General features: G+C 44.2%; 1 protein-coding gene across 2 annotated transcripts in view; it reads right to left on the minus strand.

Annotated features, from left to right (window-relative positions):
- Positions 1 to 19,424, minus strand: part of LOC138284925 (dipeptidyl peptidase 4-like) — a 497,709-nt gene that overhangs the window by 197,329 nt on the left and 280,956 nt on the right. The window lies entirely within an intron of this gene.

Genomic DNA, 19,424 nt, shown 5'->3' on the forward strand with positions numbered 1-19,424 from the left:
GATCACAACTGCAGGGATGTTCATTGCACCTGGCAATTACTGGGTGCAATAACGTTCATACCCTATGTTTCATTTCATTTGGCCCAACCTGACAGACTTTAATAGGAGAAAAGGTCAACTTTTTATCAGAACAAACAGGTTTCACTGCCTTAAGCATCAAAATTACATTTATTTCCCCCAAAAGTTTGAATAGATGAATACCCGATCAGAGAAATTCCGAACACCATAGTGTAGGATATTGTTTGGTGCAATAGTTTTTGAATCCAGGAAGGTTCACTTGTAATTGTCCTCTGACGTAATGTACCCCGCTGTGTAAGCAAAACAACATTAGGGTGTGATAATCTATTGCATTTTATTTTTTTTAAAGCAAAAGATTTGGGATTGTCTATACAATTGGCTTTGACTGCCTACTAGAGGTTTTCATCTTTAGTACCAGTTTTGCCTCTGGAAAGTTCATAGCAGTCATGCAAATCATACAAGTGATTCATATCCCATGCTAGAATGTGGGCAACAAAGCAGTTGCGCTGTGTAGTGCAGTATAACAAACAGTTAAAGCATTTCAAAATAAAATCTGATCATGAGAGGGTTTATTCTGAGTAGATTTTTCATCATACAATATAATGACCCTCTCTGCTACCATTCTGCCTTCGATATGCCATCCTGCAAATACATAGGCTCTCAATTGTGTGGCATTCTGGGGAGAGTGCACAATGGCCAACTGAAAACTACACCCAATCATGTGTCCAAGAAAACAGGCAGCCAGTACCAAACGATTAAGACAAGAAAATGCCAATTTCCTAAAAGTGGCGTATTCAGAATTGTGACTTAAAATCTGAGTTTACTGTCAAAGAGGATTTATTAAAATCCCCATAGACACCAAACATGACAATTCTACCTGCTCCTGATTCCAAACAAAAGCTATCACTTAATAAATTGAGGTAATCCAATGGTATCCTGTGGCAGAGGTAGGCCTCAGAGTAGTGAAAAACAAATTTGTGAGTTTTTCACTTCTTTGAGATGTAAAACTTAAAAACACATTTCCAATTTTTTAAATACAATACGCCCTTTCTTATAGGCTGTTTATGGCCTACCCGAGTGGTGACTTGTATATATTGAAAATTAAGTTTTCGGCTTGGTGAAAGGTTTATTTTGCCAAGTTGAATTGGCAGTCTAAACTGCATACTGGTTCCAATGGCAGACCTGGGTCATGTTTTGGGGATTAAGTAGTTAAATGTGTGGCACATTAAGTGCTGCAGGCCTACTAATAGCTTATAATTTAGAGGCTCAGGGTATATGGTATACCACTTTACTAGGGACTTGAAATTAAATTAAAAAGCCATTAACGTGTAGGCAAATTTTACCATGTTTTAAGAAGTGAGCATAGGCACTTTAGCACTGATTAGCAGTGGTAAAGTATGCAAAATCCTAAAGCCAACAAAAGTGAATTCAGAAAAAATGAAAGGGGAGTAGGCAGAAGGTTTGGGTGGAAGACCACTTTAAGGCTGACAGGTCTAACAAGAAGTAATTTGACTATGCCAGAGTAAATAACTAGTGTGCTTTGCATGCAGTTATCATGAGAACATCAAAGAATTAGTAAGGTTTACAGATTAGCACCCTTATCTAATACAACTTAATGCCAGCTAATGACATTGATATTAGGGCTAATTGTCCAACTTGGAACCTCAGCACTCTGATTAATGAGGGCTGTCTATCCTATAAATCAAGGGGTTTCTAAAAGCACTTGTCTCCCCTAAACCGTGGCTGAAATCATCAATGACGCAAAAAAAAAATTGCATTCTTTCTCCTCCAGTGTCACCATCATTGGAAAGTTAGGATTTGTATAGAAGATGTTTTCAGAAACCAAGAAAAGTGCTCAACATATTTCAGGGAATTTGGGAAGATTGGATGTTTACAAGAAAAATGTAAGATAAACAAAAAATTAAAGGCACCACAACCATGGGGTTGTCATGGTTTTCCGGTAATTGGCACCACAGCAATTAGGAGGGCACTCATAATAAAGGCCTACATTCTTAATGGGTTCCAATAATTTTCAGCTATTTGAGGGTCTACAGCAAACATTCTGCCTTCCTTTTAAGTGATATGGATTTCCCTTTTGGAAGAAATAGCTTTAGGATAAAATTTATTGCAGCCTAACAGTGACTGTACATATCCACCAGTTTTGTTTAAGGTCTTGAAGTCTGGCCTTGCCCCTCCACTGATTAAGAATATTAGGTGAGAGATATGAACTGGGTAGCTAGAAGCACAAATTTTTCTACTCAGAATCTGAAAACAGCATACTGTTATACAAATAATTAGCTACAGAAGTGACAAATTGTTTGTTAGATATATTTGTTGGTATGTAATAGAAATGTTTTTTGATTTTAAGTTTGTCAAACATCTTGTGAACTACTCAAAGGCCTGTGCTGATTGTGGATGAAAACCTAGCTGTATAACCCTCCTTTGTCAGCTGAAGGGACTGTGAGTGAGTCATAGAGTAAATGTACGTTCTGTCTCTCACATGAGCTGGAGGCAACAAATAAATTGATGCAACAATGAAGCTCCCACTGTTGCACAGAGGATAGGGTACTATATTGCTTTCAGTAGAGAAGGTACAAGTTACTAGTTCGAATTACCAAAAGCAAATTGCCTTTTCAGGATTTACTGAGAACTTCAAACACTGGGTATGGAGAATCTTCAACTTTTTTCTGTCACAGATCACCTTCAACAACTTGCACAATTGTTGAGCATAATAACAGTAAATATTGGAGATTTTAATCTGATTTATGAGATATCAATAGTCTTGACTCAATATAAGAAGCTACATGTAATATTAAATGTAATACATACCTAGATTGTAGAGTTCAAACTAAAGTCAATGTCACATTTTTAAAGATAATTGCTCTTTCAAACTGGGAGCTCTTCATGCTCAATGTTGACTGTCTGCCTAGGCAAAAGTTAAGGCAAATATGCGAACTATTCGACCATACTGTTTCCACCTAACTAACTCCTCCATTATCCTAGGCATTGTCCCCTTTTGGTTGAAAAACAAGATGTATCTTCCACTGCAGAAGAAATCTCTTGGATCAACAAAACTCTGCACCTTTAGGATTGAATCTTATCATTGCAGAATTTGTTACACAGACAACACTTCCTTGTTCAATGTCAGGATCGACTTTAGGCCAAACCACTTTTTGGTTCTGATGAGTTTTCTTATATGCAAAATACTGACAGTACCAGTGCTCTGATCCTACTTGATTATTCAGTGGAATTCAACATTGTCAGTCATACACTAAGGTTAACTGACTTAAAAACTAAAGGAATTGCTCAGAATTGCATTGCCCCATATTTGTAGAATGATACACAAGTGCTCCTGACTGGCAATGTCATTCTTGAGGTGTTCTTCATGCCTTTGTCTTTAATGTCTATGTTGCTTCTCTAGCTCGTTTAATCCGTGAATTTGTGCTGTGTTTCTTTCATATGCATCTGATACACAAATATTTATATACACTGATGCAGTTAATCCATCTTCCAGTGTTCTCATAACATCACAGCTCTGAGTTGCAGAATGGATGTTAAATAACTTCCTAAAACTAAAGATCAATAAGAAAAATGCCACTGTACTTGTAAGTCTCACTGGATTTCATTTAACTTGTTATAGTTTTTTAACAGGATAATGCCATTGTGAAGACGCAGTTTAAACAGAATCAGTGCAGCATTAGTGAAGTACAGTCTATTAGTTCAAACACAGCAGCTCAGTGACTACACCACCATTTGTACATACATTATTCCTTACATGTCTCAGGCAGCATAGTCACTATGCAATAAGTTATACAGTCTTTAATAGACACACTTTGTACTCACTGACCCCACACAGTGTGACATCTATATCCCCCATCCCATATCTCCTATCATAAATATGAAATTCAAACCAATTGCTTAATTAGGGGGTCCACCGATTAGGGTTCTCTTTTTCAGGAGGTATTCGTGAAGCAGTTTCCATATGTTTGTGGGTTATTGGGTTTGTAGTAGTGTGTGGCACATTTCACAATGGTCAATTCTTTAGACCATTTATTTTATCCAGTGCTAGTGGGGAGAAGACCAGTCCCAGTGTCTTGTGACTAGTATTTTGGCCAAGAGTAAGGCCAATGCTGTAGTTTTACTCACCTTTTTGGTAGGTTGTGTGTGTACCCTGGCAATGCCAATAATAGAAATGATTTCAGAACTTAATGCAGTCATTTTTAATAACGCGCTAAATGTAGATCTCTATAATTACTCTAATCTTAGACAGTATGATGCCATATGCTTAAAATGTGTCAGAGTGTCCCTGCATTGTCAACAAGTAATGTTGTGTTATTGGTCCCTATCCATTAAGGTTTTGGGTGTGAAATAAATCCTATTGAGGAATTTATAGTGCATTTCTCTGTGGTCATTGGTCTGCTCACAACAAAATTTCCATTCAGTATCAGTCAAGTGTGTAACTAGATATCTGTCCCACGTACCCCTGACGCCCAATAGAGATCTCAGCTCTCTGGTCTGTGATATTTTACACAGTTCAGCCATAACATAGGAAGGAACCTGAGTGGTGCAGATATAGGGCCTCATTATGACCCTGGCGGGCGGCGGAGCCCGCCCGCCAGGATGCCGCCCTCCAAAATACCACGCCGCGGTCAAAAGACCGCGGCGGGTATTACAAGTTTTCCCCTGGGCTGGCGGGCGGTTGCTGAAAAACCGCCCGCCAGCCCAGGGGAAAACGACCTTCCCACGAGGATGCCGGCTCGTAATCGAGCCGGCGGAGTGGGAAGGTGCGACGGGTGCAGTGGCACCCGTCGCGTATTTCAGTGTCTGCAAGGCAGACACTGAAATACTTTGCGGGGCCCTCTTACGGGGGCCCCTCGACCCCCCCTACCGCCATCCTGTTCATGGCGGCTTTCCCGCCATGAACAGGATGGCGGTAGGGGGGGTCAGAATCCTCATGGCTGCGGAGCCATTCCCATGTGAATTTAGTGGATATGACCTTAAAAGCAAGTCTTAATATATAGTAGAGAAATGTGTCCAGTTGGGACCTTACTTGAAACAAAGAGGGCTCATTCAAAGGGATATATTGGCATTTATTGGATATATCCCCAATCACCTCTTTACCAAACCTCTCTAGTGCTTGGCACACCCTAAATTCAGTTATCAGTATGTTGGAAAATGGGTTATTGGTAAGGGCAGGTAAGTACCTACATTTAGCAATAGGCCACTAACCTCCACTTAGGTCCAGTTAGGTCTCAGTAAATTAAACCCAGCTCATCCCTTGGTAGCTTGGCACCAAGCAACAAGTCTTAACTTAGGAGACAGAGTGTAAAGCATTCCAATATCACAAAACAATAATTAAATAAAACACAGGAAACAGTTTAAAAATCCCAAATCAATTTATAAAAATAGATAATATTTGTATCTTTAAAAAAACACCAAAATGAATAAAATCGGATAAGGGGAACCGGAGATATGATTTTTTAAAGAATTATTACTCTCTAGCGCATAGAAACAAAAAGCACCAATCTGGTCATCTGGTCGCACCTCGACCGGGGCAGAGTCGAAGTTTAAGGCTGACCGCGATGGAGCCCGGCTCGGCTACAGGCCACGGGAGGCCTCGGTCAAAAGTTTACCTTAGGACGTAGTCGTTTTTCTGAAGATTTTCTTCAGCGGGACAAACCTGCCAGTCCAATCCGACCTCCTGGAACTCATCCTCGTATACACGTCATGGAAGCCCTCGGTAGAGATTTTTACCTTTGGAATTTGTTGTTTTTTCGGGGGGAAAATCCTGTGACCGGGGCAAACCTGGATCTTGATCCGATGTCCTTGGAGCCCTCCTCGGATAAGCTGGCTATGAGGTCCCGGTCAACTTCCTACGTTCAGACGTAGTCTCTTTTTTGGAGATTTTCTTCACTGGGACTAACCTGCAAGTCAGGCTGGGTCACGGTTCTGGCAAGCCAGCTAGAGTTGTTGCGTCGGGTCGGTCCCTCTATGGAGCTTTTTTCCAAAAGTTCTCCAAACTTCTGGGTCTTCTTCCAGATGTTCCTTTAAGGTTCTTTTGGGATCCACATCTCACCCCAGGGTTTTCAGAAGCTCTGAGATAATCCTTGGGGGGGGGGACTACAACTCCCAGAATGCACCTGGCGAAAACTCCTTTTTGGCCACTGGACAGTGGTCAGCTGGTTGGTTTCTTCAGGAGTTGGTGCAGGGGACTCTGGTTAGCAATTTGTTACCTGTAGCAAACAGGGAGTCCCTCCTTGAAGCAGTTGAAGCCAGGCAAAGTCCTTCTTGTGGTGAAGCCCAAGTGTGCAGCTGGTGCAGTCCTTCAGAGTGCAGGGTCCAGGTGCAGGCCAGGGGTCCAGCAGGGCAGTCCTTCTTCTCCTGTAGTACTTCCTTGTTAGAATATGATGGGGATCTGAGGTGTGGGTGCAGGTCTCCCAGTTTTATCCTTGCTCCTGGGTGAAAAACCTGGTTCTCCAATCAGGGGCAGGATCCTTCCCCCTGTGATGACCACTTCCTGTGAAGTGTGGCAAAAATCAATCCCAGGGAGCATCATTCCTCAAAAATCCATCATGGCTGAAAGTGATTTTTGGAGGTTACATCTGGCTGAGCCCACCCACTGGTGTGGCTAAAAATCACACCCCTCTCCTGCCCTCTCCTAATCTAATCAAGGGGGCACCTAATTGTCTGGGTTTGCAGGCTGTGGGGTTGTTGTTGGGTTGCTTCAAATGTCCTTCTCTGCCTTTGAAGACCAGTATGGCAGCCCTCCCCCTTCCTGCCTCACCATCTGCTGAGGGGAGATCTCCTCCCACAGGCACATCTCTTTGTGTGGAGCCAGGCCGCTTCACACCTCATCCATGCAGCCTGGCCAGGCTGCCAGAGGCTGGCCAATCAGAACACATCAGCAAAAACACTGCAGGGCTGAAGTTGGCAACTTTTCAGGTAAAGTTTAAAACTCTTTACCTTAACAAGTTATATTAAATCCAACAACTGGAAGTTGTGGGATTTATTATAACAATTAATTTGATTCCAAACTCCTGGTATTTGTTACTTAAGGGGACTTTAAAATAAAGGCTCCCCATTCTAGCCTATGGAGGCCATTCACTACAATGAGGGAAAAACAAACTTGGCTGTTTTACCTCACCACAACTTATAAAACTATTTTTATAAGGTCCCTGCTTATAGTTACATGGCACCCAGCCCTAGGGGCACATAGGGCACACCTTAGGGGTGACTTACACGTAAAAATAAGGTAGTTTAAGACTTTGGAAATACTTTTAATTCCAAAGTCGAATTTGCATATGACTTTAATTTAAAAGCAGCCAGCAAGGCAGGCCTGCCTTTAAAATGATACTGGGCACCTCATCAGTGCACCTATGGGTGCAGTACCTATGCTGGGGTCCCTACACCTACATGCCCTACCATATATTAGGGACTTATAGGTAGGTTGACTTAGCCAATTATAATTAGCCTAATTTGCATACTGATTTTACACAGAGCACAGGCCCTGGGACTGGTTAGCAGTGCCCAGGGCACCATTAGAATCAGGAAAACACCAGCAAAAAGTGGAAAATGGGGGCAGAAAGTTAGGGGGCCTCAGAAATCAGCCCTGTTCTCTCACACAAGCCCCCCCCCAGCCCACACGCCCAGGAGACTCAGCCCAACCCTGGGAGAGTCTTCCTGGCTTGTCAGGCAAGGAAGACAGTGAAGAGAACAGGCTGTCCCTTTGCAGGGCCTACTCTGCCTTACATCCTCCTGTCATGGTCACTCCCCCTGGGTAGTGAATCCATCCCAACAGTGAAAGGGCCCATCTCAAACTGAAACTTCCCTCTAGGGGGGTTTTCCTCCTCTCTCTCGGCCAACTTGGTAAGCAACACCTAGCTTACCCAAAGAGGTCACCCAACACTTGAGCAACCCCACCATGACCTAGAGGGTCAGGGGGTCTACTTTGATTTTGGCCCTGGGGTCTGCCTCCCAGGCCAAGTACAGTGCTGCCAGGAAGGCTAGCACCCAGCAGAGGCTACTGACAGCAGTCAGTACCCAGAACCACACCCTAAGCTCTCCACTGACAGGTGTTTGAACTGCTTTAGGGGCAACTGTGGGGTCTTGGCACCCCTCTTGCTGTCTAGAGTTGGGGGCTACCACCTCCTGTGGCAGACACCCTCATTCCACTCTCCCTTCTGTCAGTGCAGGGGCAACACCCTGCATCTGGACAATGCCTGACTACTCAGGACTTCCTTGGGGTCAGGTGAGGCCTCACCAGTGCCACTCTCCCCCCCCCCCCACTGGGGCAGAAGGGCTTTGGCTCCCTGGAACTCTCTTTAAGAGTGGCCCACCCTTCCTTTTCTTCTTTCCTTTTCTTGGGGACCCCTGTCTCCTACCTGTAGGGACTGACTCCCCAGGACTTTGGGTTGGGGGGCGCACTGGGGGACCGCCCCATCTGGGACCAGACTCACCTCTGCGAGGTCATTGCCCAGGATACAATCTAGGGGGAGGTCAGCACTGACTACCACCCTAAACCAGCCAAGGATACCCTCCCTCTCTAGAGGCACTATGGCTACAGATTTGAAGGTGACCTCCCCTGTGGCTATCCTGACTTTCCTGGTCTCTCCTGGGACATACATGTCTGGGGTCACTAACCGGTCACTCACTATAGTGTGACTAGCACAGATGTCTCTCAGGCCAGTGGTAGGGATCCCATTCACCTGAATGGGGTGAAAGTGCCTACTCCCACCCTCAGGGATCACCAGCTTATCATCTGGTCCTGTTTCCCAGCTCAATGCTAGGAGGACTTCCTCATCTGAGGAGTCCTCCTCCATAGCTACACTGGACAGCCCAGTGCTAACCAACTTCTTTGGACAGGCTGCATCTCCTCTGAAATGACCTGTCTGCTGACAGTCAAAGCAAGCCTTACTGTCCAAGAGCTTGTTTAACCCTGGGTCTCCCTGTCTCTGCTTATCAGAGTGGGAGTGGGATTTACTCTCCTCCTTCTTAGAGTTCTGGGGTACAGAGGGAGTCTCTGTGGTGGGCTTACCACCTCCCTCCTTAGGTTTTTGGGGACCTGACCCCCCCTTCTTGGAATCTCCCCCCTGGGACATGACAACCACCCTGGTTCTCAACCACTCATCAGCTGCCTCCCCTAGCTCTCTAGGGTCGGTCAGCTTAGACTCCACTAGATGCTGGCGTAACCTTTCTTAGATACAAATGGTCAAAATGTGCTCTCTCATGATCAGATTGTATAACCCCTCATAAATATTTACTTTGTTACCATGAATCCAGCCCTCTAGTGCCTTAAGTGAGGTGTCTACAAAGTCAACCCAAGACTGGGTACTGACCTAATGGGTGTCCCTGAACTTCATCCTATACTGCTCTGGGGACAGACCAAACTTCTTGGTTAAGCATCTCTTCATACTAGGGTATGAATCTGCCTCCTCCCACTTAAGGTCAGAAGCCTATCCCTCCCTGAGTTGGGGACCAACTCCCATAAAAGTGAACCCCAGAATTGAGGCCTATCCCTTCTCATTTGGGGTGCCCTCTCAAAGGCCTCCAACCACTTGTGTATGTCATCCCCCTCTACATAAGCAGGAACCACCACTTAGGTAATCTGGGGCAAAAGCCCCCCCCCCACCCATAGACACCTCAGCTTCTCTGTCGCTGCCACCATCTCTTTTCTCTTTCTTTGCCCACTTCTTCTTTTCTAGGGCCAGCTTCTCTGCCTCCAAAGCTATAATTGCTAGCTGGGCCTCCAGCTCTCTTTTCCTGAAGGACAGGTTCTTTCCTCCTGAAGAGACCCCCTTCCCCCAACTAGCTTTGGGTATGACCCTAGTGACTGTGTGTAGTGAGGACCGGTCTTCCTCATCCTCACTTAGGCTCAGATGCCCTCCCTCCCCTGAGTGGCTGGAGCTAGCATCCTCCCCTACTTCTTCCTCCTCTGGAGCGTCCTTTGAGCCTACTTCTTGTGCCTCAGCCCATGCTGTCAGGGATTTAATCAGGACATGCTACCTGAGGTCAGTGGCTGCAGGCAACCCCTTTGCAACCACTGGACTACTGTCAGTGTGGGTAGGCTAGCCAGATCAAGCTCCATGGTTCCCTAGTTTTGTGTCAACAAAAACTTTTTGCAAAAATTGGAAACAAGAATTTAAAAAATTCAGTAATTGAAATTAATCCAAGTTAAAAATTACAAACAATTTTTGCATTAGGACAATTTAAAGGATTTTTTATTTGTTTTACTTAATACTGTAATGTGATACTGAACACAAGTCCAGGATCCCACCACTGCGCACCAAAAATGTTAGGAAATGGGTTAATGGTAAGGGCAGGTGTTAGACCTGACAGCCTTAGGGTGGTCACCCCTAACTTTTTGCCTGCCTCCCTCCACTTTTTGGACACTGTTTTTGCTGGCTTTTAGACTCTGCGCACTTTATCACTGCTAACCAGTGCTAAAGTGCATATGCTCTCTCCTTTTAAACATGGTAACCTTGGATCATACCTGATTGGACTATTTAATTTACTTATAAGTCCCTAGTAATGTGCACTATATGTGCCTAGGGCCTGTAGATTAAATGCTACTAGTGGGCCTGCAGCACTGGTTGTGCCACCCACTTAAGTAACCCCTTTACCTTGTCTGAGGCCTGCCATTGCAAGTCCTGTGTGTGCAGTTTCACTGTCACCTCGACTTGGCATTTAAAAGTACTTGCCAAGCCTAAAGCTCCCCTTTCTCCACATATAGGTCACCTCTAATGTGTGCCCTAGGTAACCCCTAGAACAGGGTGCTGTGTGGGTGAAAGGCAGGACATGTACCTGTGTAGTTTACATGTCCTGGTAGTGTAAAACTCCTAAATTCGTTTTTGCATTACTGTGAGGCCTGCTCCCTTCACAGGCTAACATTGGGGCTGCCCTCATACAGTATTGAAGTGGTAGCTGCTGATCTGAAAGGAGTAGGAAGGTCATATTTAGTATGGCCAGAATGGTAATACCAAATCCTGCTGACTGGTGAAGTTGGATTTAATATTAATATTCTAGAAATGCCACTTTTAGAAAGTGAGCCTTTCTTTGCACTTAAATCTTTCTGTGCCTTACAATCCACGTCTGGCTGGGCTTGGTTGACAGCTCCTTGTGCATTCACTCAGACACACCCCAAACACAGGGTACTCAGCCTCACTTGCATACATCTGCATTTTGAATGGGTCTTCCCGGGCTGGGAGGGTGGAGGGCCTGCTCTCACACAAAGGACTGCCACACCCCCTACTGGGACCCTGGCAGACAGGATTGAACTGAAAGGGGACCTGGTGCACTTCTTAGGCACTCTTTGAAGTCTCCCCCACTTCAAAGGCACATTTGGGTATAAAACAGGGGCTCTGCCCTACCTCATCAGACACTTGCTGGAGAAGAAACCTGAACCAGAACCTGCATCCTGCCAAGAAGAACTGCCTGGCTGCCTAAAGTACTCACCTGACTGCTTCCTACAAAGGACTGCTGCCTTGCTGTTGCCCTGCTGCCTTGCTGAACTCTTGTCTGGCTGTAAAAGTGCTCTCCAACGGCTTGGATAGAGCTTGCCTCCTGTTCCCTGAAGTCTCAGGACCAAAAAGACTTCTCTTTTTCATTTGGACTCGCCGTGCGCCGAAAATTTTGACGCACAGCTTGCTCCGCGGTGAGAAAATCGCTGCACACCGACGCTGATTGACGCGACACCTTTGGGGCGATCGGAACTTCGACGCACGGCCTCGCAAGGACAACGCCCCCCGACTTCCAGAGGGGAAATTGACGCGACGCCTGCAGTGAGAACGAGAATTCCACGCACAGCCTCCCGGAACGACGCGCAGCCGGAAAACAAGCCGAAGAATCTACGCACAGACCCCCGGACATCTGGTAATCCCGCAACCCACAGAAAGAGACTGTCCGCGCGCCGGAAAACGACGCACGACTTCCCCACCTGAAAAATAACTACGCAAGTCCGTGCGTGCAGGGGCGAAATCGACGCACACACCATTTTTCCACGTATCTCTTCTTCTGCGGCCCTTTGCGGAGATTTTCTACTTTAAACCAGGTACTTTGTGCTTGAAAGAGACTTTGTTTGCTTTTTAAAGACTTAAGACACTTTTTATCACTTTTCAGTGATATCTCTACAATTTCACATTGCATCTTCATTCGTTTTGACCTACAATTATCCTGATAAATATTATATATTTTTCTAAACTTTGTGTGGTGTATTTTTGTGGTGCTATATTGTGTTATTGTATGATTTATTGCACAAATACTTTACACATTGCCTTCTAAGTTAAGCCTGACTCCTCGTGCCAATCTACCAGAGGGTGGGCACAGGATAATTTTGGATTGTGTGTGACTTACCCTGACTAGAGTGAGGGTTCTTGCTTGGGCAGAGGGTAACCTGACTGCCAACCAAAAACCCAATTTCTAACAGCAGGTAAGTAGCTACACTTAGCAATAGGCCACTAACCTCCACTTAGGTCCAGTTAGGGCTCAGTAAATTAAACCCATCTCAACCCTTGATAGCTTGGCAACGAGCGACAAGTCTTAACTTAGGAGACAGAGGATGAAGCATTCAAATATCACAAAACAATAATTAAATAAAACACAGGAAACAGTTTAAAAATCCAAAATCAATTTATAAAAATAGGTTATATTTTTATCTTTAAAATTACCCCAAACCTAATAAAATCAGATAAGGGGAGCCAGAGATATGAATTTTGAAAGAATTATTACTTTCTAGCGCATAGAAACAAAAAGCGCCAATCTGGTCACCTGGTCGCACCTCGACTGTGGTAGAGTCAAAGTTTAAGGCCGACCGCGATGGAGCCCGGCTCGGCTACAGGCCCCGGGAGGCCTCGTCAAAAGTTTACCTTTGGACTTAGTCGTTTTTCTGAAGATTTTATTCAGTGGGATAAACCTGCCAGTCCAATCTGACCTCCTGGAACTCTTCCTCGAATACGCGTCGTGGGAGCCCTCAGTGGAGATTTTTACCTTCGGACTTAGTCGTTTTTTCGACTTATCCTTGCTCATGGGTGCAAAACAGGGGGGGTCCTGGTTCTCCAAACAGGGGCAAGGTCCTTCCCCCTGTGATGACCACTTCCTGGGAAGTGTGGCAAAAATCAATCCCAGGGAGCAACATTCCTCAAAAATCCATCATGGCTGAAAGTGATTTTTGGAGGTTACATCTGGCTGAGGCCACCCACTGGTGTGGCTAACAATCCTAAACACATCCCTCTCCTGCCCTTTCCTGATCTAATCTAGAGGGGAACCTAATTGTCTGGGTTTGCAGGATGTTGGGGTGTTGCTTGGTTGCCCCAAATGTCCTTCTCTGCCTTTGAGGACCAGTTTGGCAGCCCTCCCCCTTCCTGCCTCACCATCTGATGAGGGGAGATCTCCTCCCACAGGCACATCTCTTTGTGTGGAGCCAGGCCACTTCACACCTCATCAAGGCAGCCTGGCCAGGCTGCCAGAGGCTGGCCAATCAGATCAGAGGAGCAAAAACACTGCAGGTCTGAAGTTGGCAACTTTTCAGGTAAAGTTTAAAACTCTTTACCTGAACAAGTTATATTAAATCCCACAACTGGAAGTTGGCAGTACCCAAGTTATATTAAATCCAACAACTGGAAGTTAGCAGTACCCAGGGCACCATCAGAGTCAGGAAAACACCAGCAAAAAGTGGAAAATGGGGGCAAAAATTTAGGGGGCCTCTGCAATCAGCCCTGTTCTCTCACACATAGAATACGATAATTGTTGATCAGTGGCATGCACGGAGCATACAGTGCTCTTAATGCTGTTCATGTACTGGGTATTTTTCAAGTTTTAACTAGAATAAAATTCTTAAAATTTCAGGTATGCAGGTTGCTGAGTCTCACCTTCAGATGGTATGAATCAGCTATCTCTGTTTGGACCATAACATGAGGCGTAAGAGTTGCTGTGCGGTACCAACATTGGGCAAAGTATACCTCCGCACATAAATAGAATAATTAAAAATGTGGGATTTCAAGCTCTTCATCCTCAAAGTGTTTCAGAAACATTGTCCATGTAATCCCAGGTTTTTTGCCACCCAATACTAGCATACTTAGAGTGGATTGTAATGTTGAGAAAGAACTGGCCCTTAGGTAAATAGATATATTGGGAAATAGGTAAAGAAATTCCAGGAGGACCACATCTTTATGAGGGTGATTATTCCTATTAAAAGGAGCTTAGCCAGTGATTGACTTGCTCCATAAGATTAGACATAGCGTTCCATAATTGTCCTTTAGTATCATCCTGATTTCCCTGTGGACTTTAATCCCCGAATAATGTGCAGAGTCTGATTGCCAGACAGAGGATTTTTCAGCTGGTACTTGCGTGTGCTAGGACTTAAGGAAAATTGCAGTAATTAGTCCCAATTAACTTTTAGACCAGACATCCTGCAGAGTTGCAGGAACATCGTGATCAAGGGTGAAATATTGGTTGTGTGGTCTCTAATGTAATGGTCTTAATCAGTGAAGAAAGGTGAAAGCATCACCACCAGCATAGACCATTTTGGGAACGTTTTGGTGGTTCAAGCATGCTAGAGACTATGGTCCAAATTTTAGGATGTCCTTATGCCTGCATAATGTATCCAAAGGGGGTGATCCAGCGCAAGGAGGGTCACAAAAATGGCACAACAACCTTTTTTGGCTTCATTTTTAATGCCTATATCTAAGGTCGGGTAGGTTGGCATAAAGCAGTCAGGCTTAACTTAGAGGCACTGCGTAATGTATTTATGCAGCACAGCACACAAACAGTAATAAAGTGAAAACACACACAAGGAAAAATCCCAAACCAATTAAGAAATATAAAACAAATTGTAGTACATAAAGTGATAGCAGAACAACACAAATCCAATCACTAGAACTTGAGATATTCAATTTAAAGACTTTGAAGTGGAAATAGCAAAACGTACCACTTGTGGTCAACTGGTCATGCTAGGCAGGGGGAAGTCACAAGTTCAGACTGATTGTGATGGAGTGTGGGTCATATACAGGGACCAGGTTAGTCCCACTGGCACTTACCTTACTTACCGTCTCAAGTCTGGAGCAAACAGTTTTATTCACATTGGGGGAGCTCACGAGGAGGAGGCAGAGCTTTGTGAAAATAGTTGCTGTAGTGCGAACAGCAGGTTAGGCACCATGAATGGTTGTTGCTGTAGTGTGGAGAGCTCAGCATGGTAAGCTATTGCAGTAGCTTCATTTTGGCGATCGTCACAGGCTGTCATTGCTGTAGCACAAAGTTTACATCTTGTGTTGTCGGTCATCCTTGACACTCCATGTCAGTGCAAAGAGCAGGTCTTGCCAGAACCTCATGTTGGTGGGCATTGCTGGAAGCAAATCCATGGTTCCAAGGAGGTCAATCTTCAGGATTTCTATCTTTTATTTTAGGAGGAGTTCTCATTGATGCCAGCCAAGGGTCCAGAACCTGGGAGACCTCTTGGGGATCAGGACTCACTCCAGCATAGTCTAGTGATAGTGCTCAAGCAACCCAGTTGCAAGTCCAGACAGGACCAGTTGCAGAAACTCAGCAGGAACGTTGCAGGGAGACCTCTGAAGCTTGTTGTGTCCTTGTAGCTTGACAGGAGGTCAGCCAACTGTCCCTTGGTGTCACTATGGATAGTCTGGGATGGAGGCAAGCAGGTCTAACCTTCCTTATTAAACAGCAAGGCAGTCCTTCAAGTAGTAAGGCAGCTGTATGGCAGCAGGGTAGTCCTTTCTTTGTAACTTGCACAGGTCAAAGTGTGTTCTGAGGGCCCCAAGAGGTCCACTATTTACAGCTGGTGCCAGCCTTTGTTTAGGGAATTCTCTATCTTATTTCAATATCTGATTCTGGAAAGTTCTTCTCCTTCCCCTGCTTAGGGTCCAAACTGTTTAGAGTGACAAAGGCAGGCCGGTTGTCAAGTTCCTTTGAGTGTGCAAGAGCAAAGCCCTCTGAAGTATAAGTAGTGATGGATATAGTCTCTCCCCAGTCATCCTGCCAGGATGGCCCATCGGTTCCACACCAAAGCCTCCTTTGTGATTCTGTGTGGAAGCACTATTTACTATTGATGAGGATTTTACATTTTGCTTCATTTGAAGGTAAACAGCATATCTTTATCTGCTCCCTATCTAATGTTAATATTTATTACTTGTATAAGGCAACCCAGTGTTAGTCAAAGAGAGAGGTAGGCCTTATAGCAGTGAAAAATGACTTTGGTAGTTTTTCACTCCAGCCATGCAAAACCTAAGCACACATATCCTACTTTTTAAATACAATGCACCCTGTCCTATGAGACACCAGTGACTGTCTTAGGGAGTGCTGCATGCCCACTAGTAAAAATAACAGATGATGGATAGAATGCTGAGCAATGCAAACATTCACCCCAAGCCTCAAAGATCTGGGTCTAATCCATCTTTTTTGCCCACAATACCACCCCAATTTGGACCCAGCCATATGCAAATCAGTCTTGATCCTGTTCCCCAGGGGAACAGTCCAGCCCAAACTGGCAAACCAGGTCCTCCCTGGGACCGGTTTCAGGGTACCACCCTTCATCAGCCAGGATAGCTTGAATCCAGTGACACAGTGAGCCCACGTCTGGGCATAACTAGCGCACCTAGGACAACAAAAGCAAAAATAACAGATGATTGACCGAATGCTGAACGAGGCAAACATTCACCACCCATCTCAAAGATCTGGGTTTAATCTATTGTTTTTTTTGGCCCACCACGCCACCGCAGTCTGGACTCAGCCATATGTAGCATTTAATTTACAAGCCCTGGGTACATGTAGTACCATTTACTTGGAATTTACAAATGCATTACATGTGGCAATTAAGTGTAGAACAATTTTCCCATGTTTGAGGGAGAGAGCACAAACACTTTAGCACTGGGTTGCAGTGGTAAGTTCTAAAACAAATGAAAACAAATTCAGTAAACATGGGGGTTGAAGCCAAGAGTTTTGGGTGAATACTACTCCAAAGATGTCAGGTCTAATAATTGCTAATTCCTGTACAGTTCTTAGTGCTAAGATGCTTTTGTTGGATGTAATGAGTTCTTTAAGACATAAAAAGATAATACATTTAAAAAGATGTACTGTTGTATCTATATATGTAGTACTTATACAGCACAAACCTAGCCTAGATGCAGCAGAGTGCTGTGCAGGATCAAAGACAAGGAAACAGTCAACAAGTGATCGGAGGAGTAGCTGGTTTCTAAGAGAACATTAGGGCTGCTACTGCATTGTGATGTAACTTTTTTTAGTACTTTCCTGTATTGGAGCAGGGATGAGACATTAACAGATCCTAAATAAAAGATAAACCCTCCTGCCTTGCTTTCCATTTTATTTCTCCAGTCTGATAATGCCCTGACTATGGGTCTGTCAAGGACCACTGTTGACGGTGAGTTTGTAAACCAGGTAGGTGGAGTGGGATTGTCATGAGTTTGAAGACAGTGGAAATCTGCCAAGCTCAGGGGCCCTCTAAGAAGCAGATGCCATTTAGACCAATATGGAGGCTCTAGTGCCAGAAAAAACATTAATAGAGAGTTATGATTGCTTGAGTTGGAGCCTTGGACATTTCTTCTCATCCCACCACAAACTCTGGCCCTGATTTCCAACAACGGTTGTGGTGTTAGACCAATTTGAATGTTTATGTTACCTAATAATAGCCACAGCTGAGGGTCTAAAAACAAAATTGTAATTAGGATGGAGACTTCATAATGAATACAAAATTAAAATGACTTTCATGTACTGTTACCTTGAGGCAGATCATTATAAAAGCCTATCTGAACTATGATTAAGGTTCATGCCAGTTACGGCATGTGAGCACGCACAAAACCCAGAAAGGTGCTAACCCCAGAAAAAAAAAAAATCAGGTGCATCTACATTGGATTTTGTTTTCAAAAAACAAAAGTACACAATATCATGGTAAAGTTTGTTGGTCTTTTTATCTGTTTAATTGCATGCATGGAAGAAGGGGTTGATTGTATGACCAGATTCCTTGTATGGATTGATTAACAAAGACAACTATGGGGGTTATTCCAACTTTGGAGGAGGTGTTAATCCGTCCTAAAAGTGACGGATATACCACCAGCCGTATTACGAGTTCCATAGGATATAATGGACTCGTAATACGGCTGGTGGTATATCCGTCACTTTACCGTCACTTTTAGGACGGATTAACACCTCCTCCAAAGTTGGAATAACCCCCTATATGTACTAGTGCCACCACAACAATCGTTACTACACTCAACACCCTGGCCCACATCTATGTAATCAGTCTATATTGATCAACCATATTAATAACAGAGTGCCTTGAATGGGATACATCATGACTGGAAGTGCACATAGGCATCTAAAACGCTAGGTGTCAAAATCAAATCAAAATTATCATATCTACAGCTATAAAGGTCTAAAGAGAAAAATGCACAATAGAAGTAAGTACACAGAAGTAAGGTGTGGAAAACAGAGAATGGCACAAGAGGTAAATATAAACCATGAATTTACATGCACTGGTTCAGCCTGAGGCAGGCTAATCGCAAGAACCAGATGCAACAATGAAAAATGCAGGCATTCACAAAGCATGCATGTGGGTTAGACTATGCTCAGTCTCCTTTGTGGTGCTATTTAATTTTGCAATGAGCAGTAAGACAGCGCATTGCTCTACGTCAAAGGAATAGTCCATGGATGGTACTTGGGGGTTCCTTTGTAACCACCCATGGATTTTGATGCAAAACCCTATCTAACCTAACCCTAACAGCAATACACAGGATTTTGAGCCAAAAATGAAAGCCACTTCAAATCAGGCATTAAAGAGTGGAAATCCTTTTATTACTCCTAACTTTTCCCACCTTCCATGTGCGACACTGAACAGCACACATACAAAGTAGAAAAAGGTTAAAAGTTAGTGTATGCGTAGTATATCATTCCAGTACGTAACCTAAGCTAGACTCATGCAGATACTTTTGCACCATGGTTGCAAAGGTGTGTGCCTGGTGGACGGTGACATAATTCTCCGCTGGTGCTAGGGAGAAAACAGGATAGTGCCATATCTCCGTAGATATGACACTTCTCATCTCTCTACTTGTCATACAATGGAGCACAGCTACTTTGCGAGCCGTGCTGCTTATGTGAAAGGTTTGTAAATCTTTGCCCTGGTGCCCAGAAGAACGTCTGAAGCAAAAGATTAGAGAATCAATATAGGAATCTAGGATACGTATAGTGAAAGTGTCACCTGGCATGTAGAACCTCTATGTATCTTTAGGATTAAACAAGGTTATGATGTCCTCTAGGATGAGGTATGAGTTCACGGGACAGTCCAGGTTATGAGGTGGTAAATACATTTTAATGCTCAGGTAGCGAGAGAGAAAGAGAGATGGAGTTTGACCTACTTCCCCTACATGTTGTAGCATGATAATGATATC

Source organism: Pleurodeles waltl, chromosome 3_1, assembly GCF_031143425.1.
Source record: "Pleurodeles waltl isolate 20211129_DDA chromosome 3_1, aPleWal1.hap1.20221129, whole genome shotgun sequence".
Classification (NCBI taxonomy): Eukaryota; Metazoa; Chordata; class Amphibia; order Caudata; family Salamandridae; genus Pleurodeles; species Pleurodeles waltl.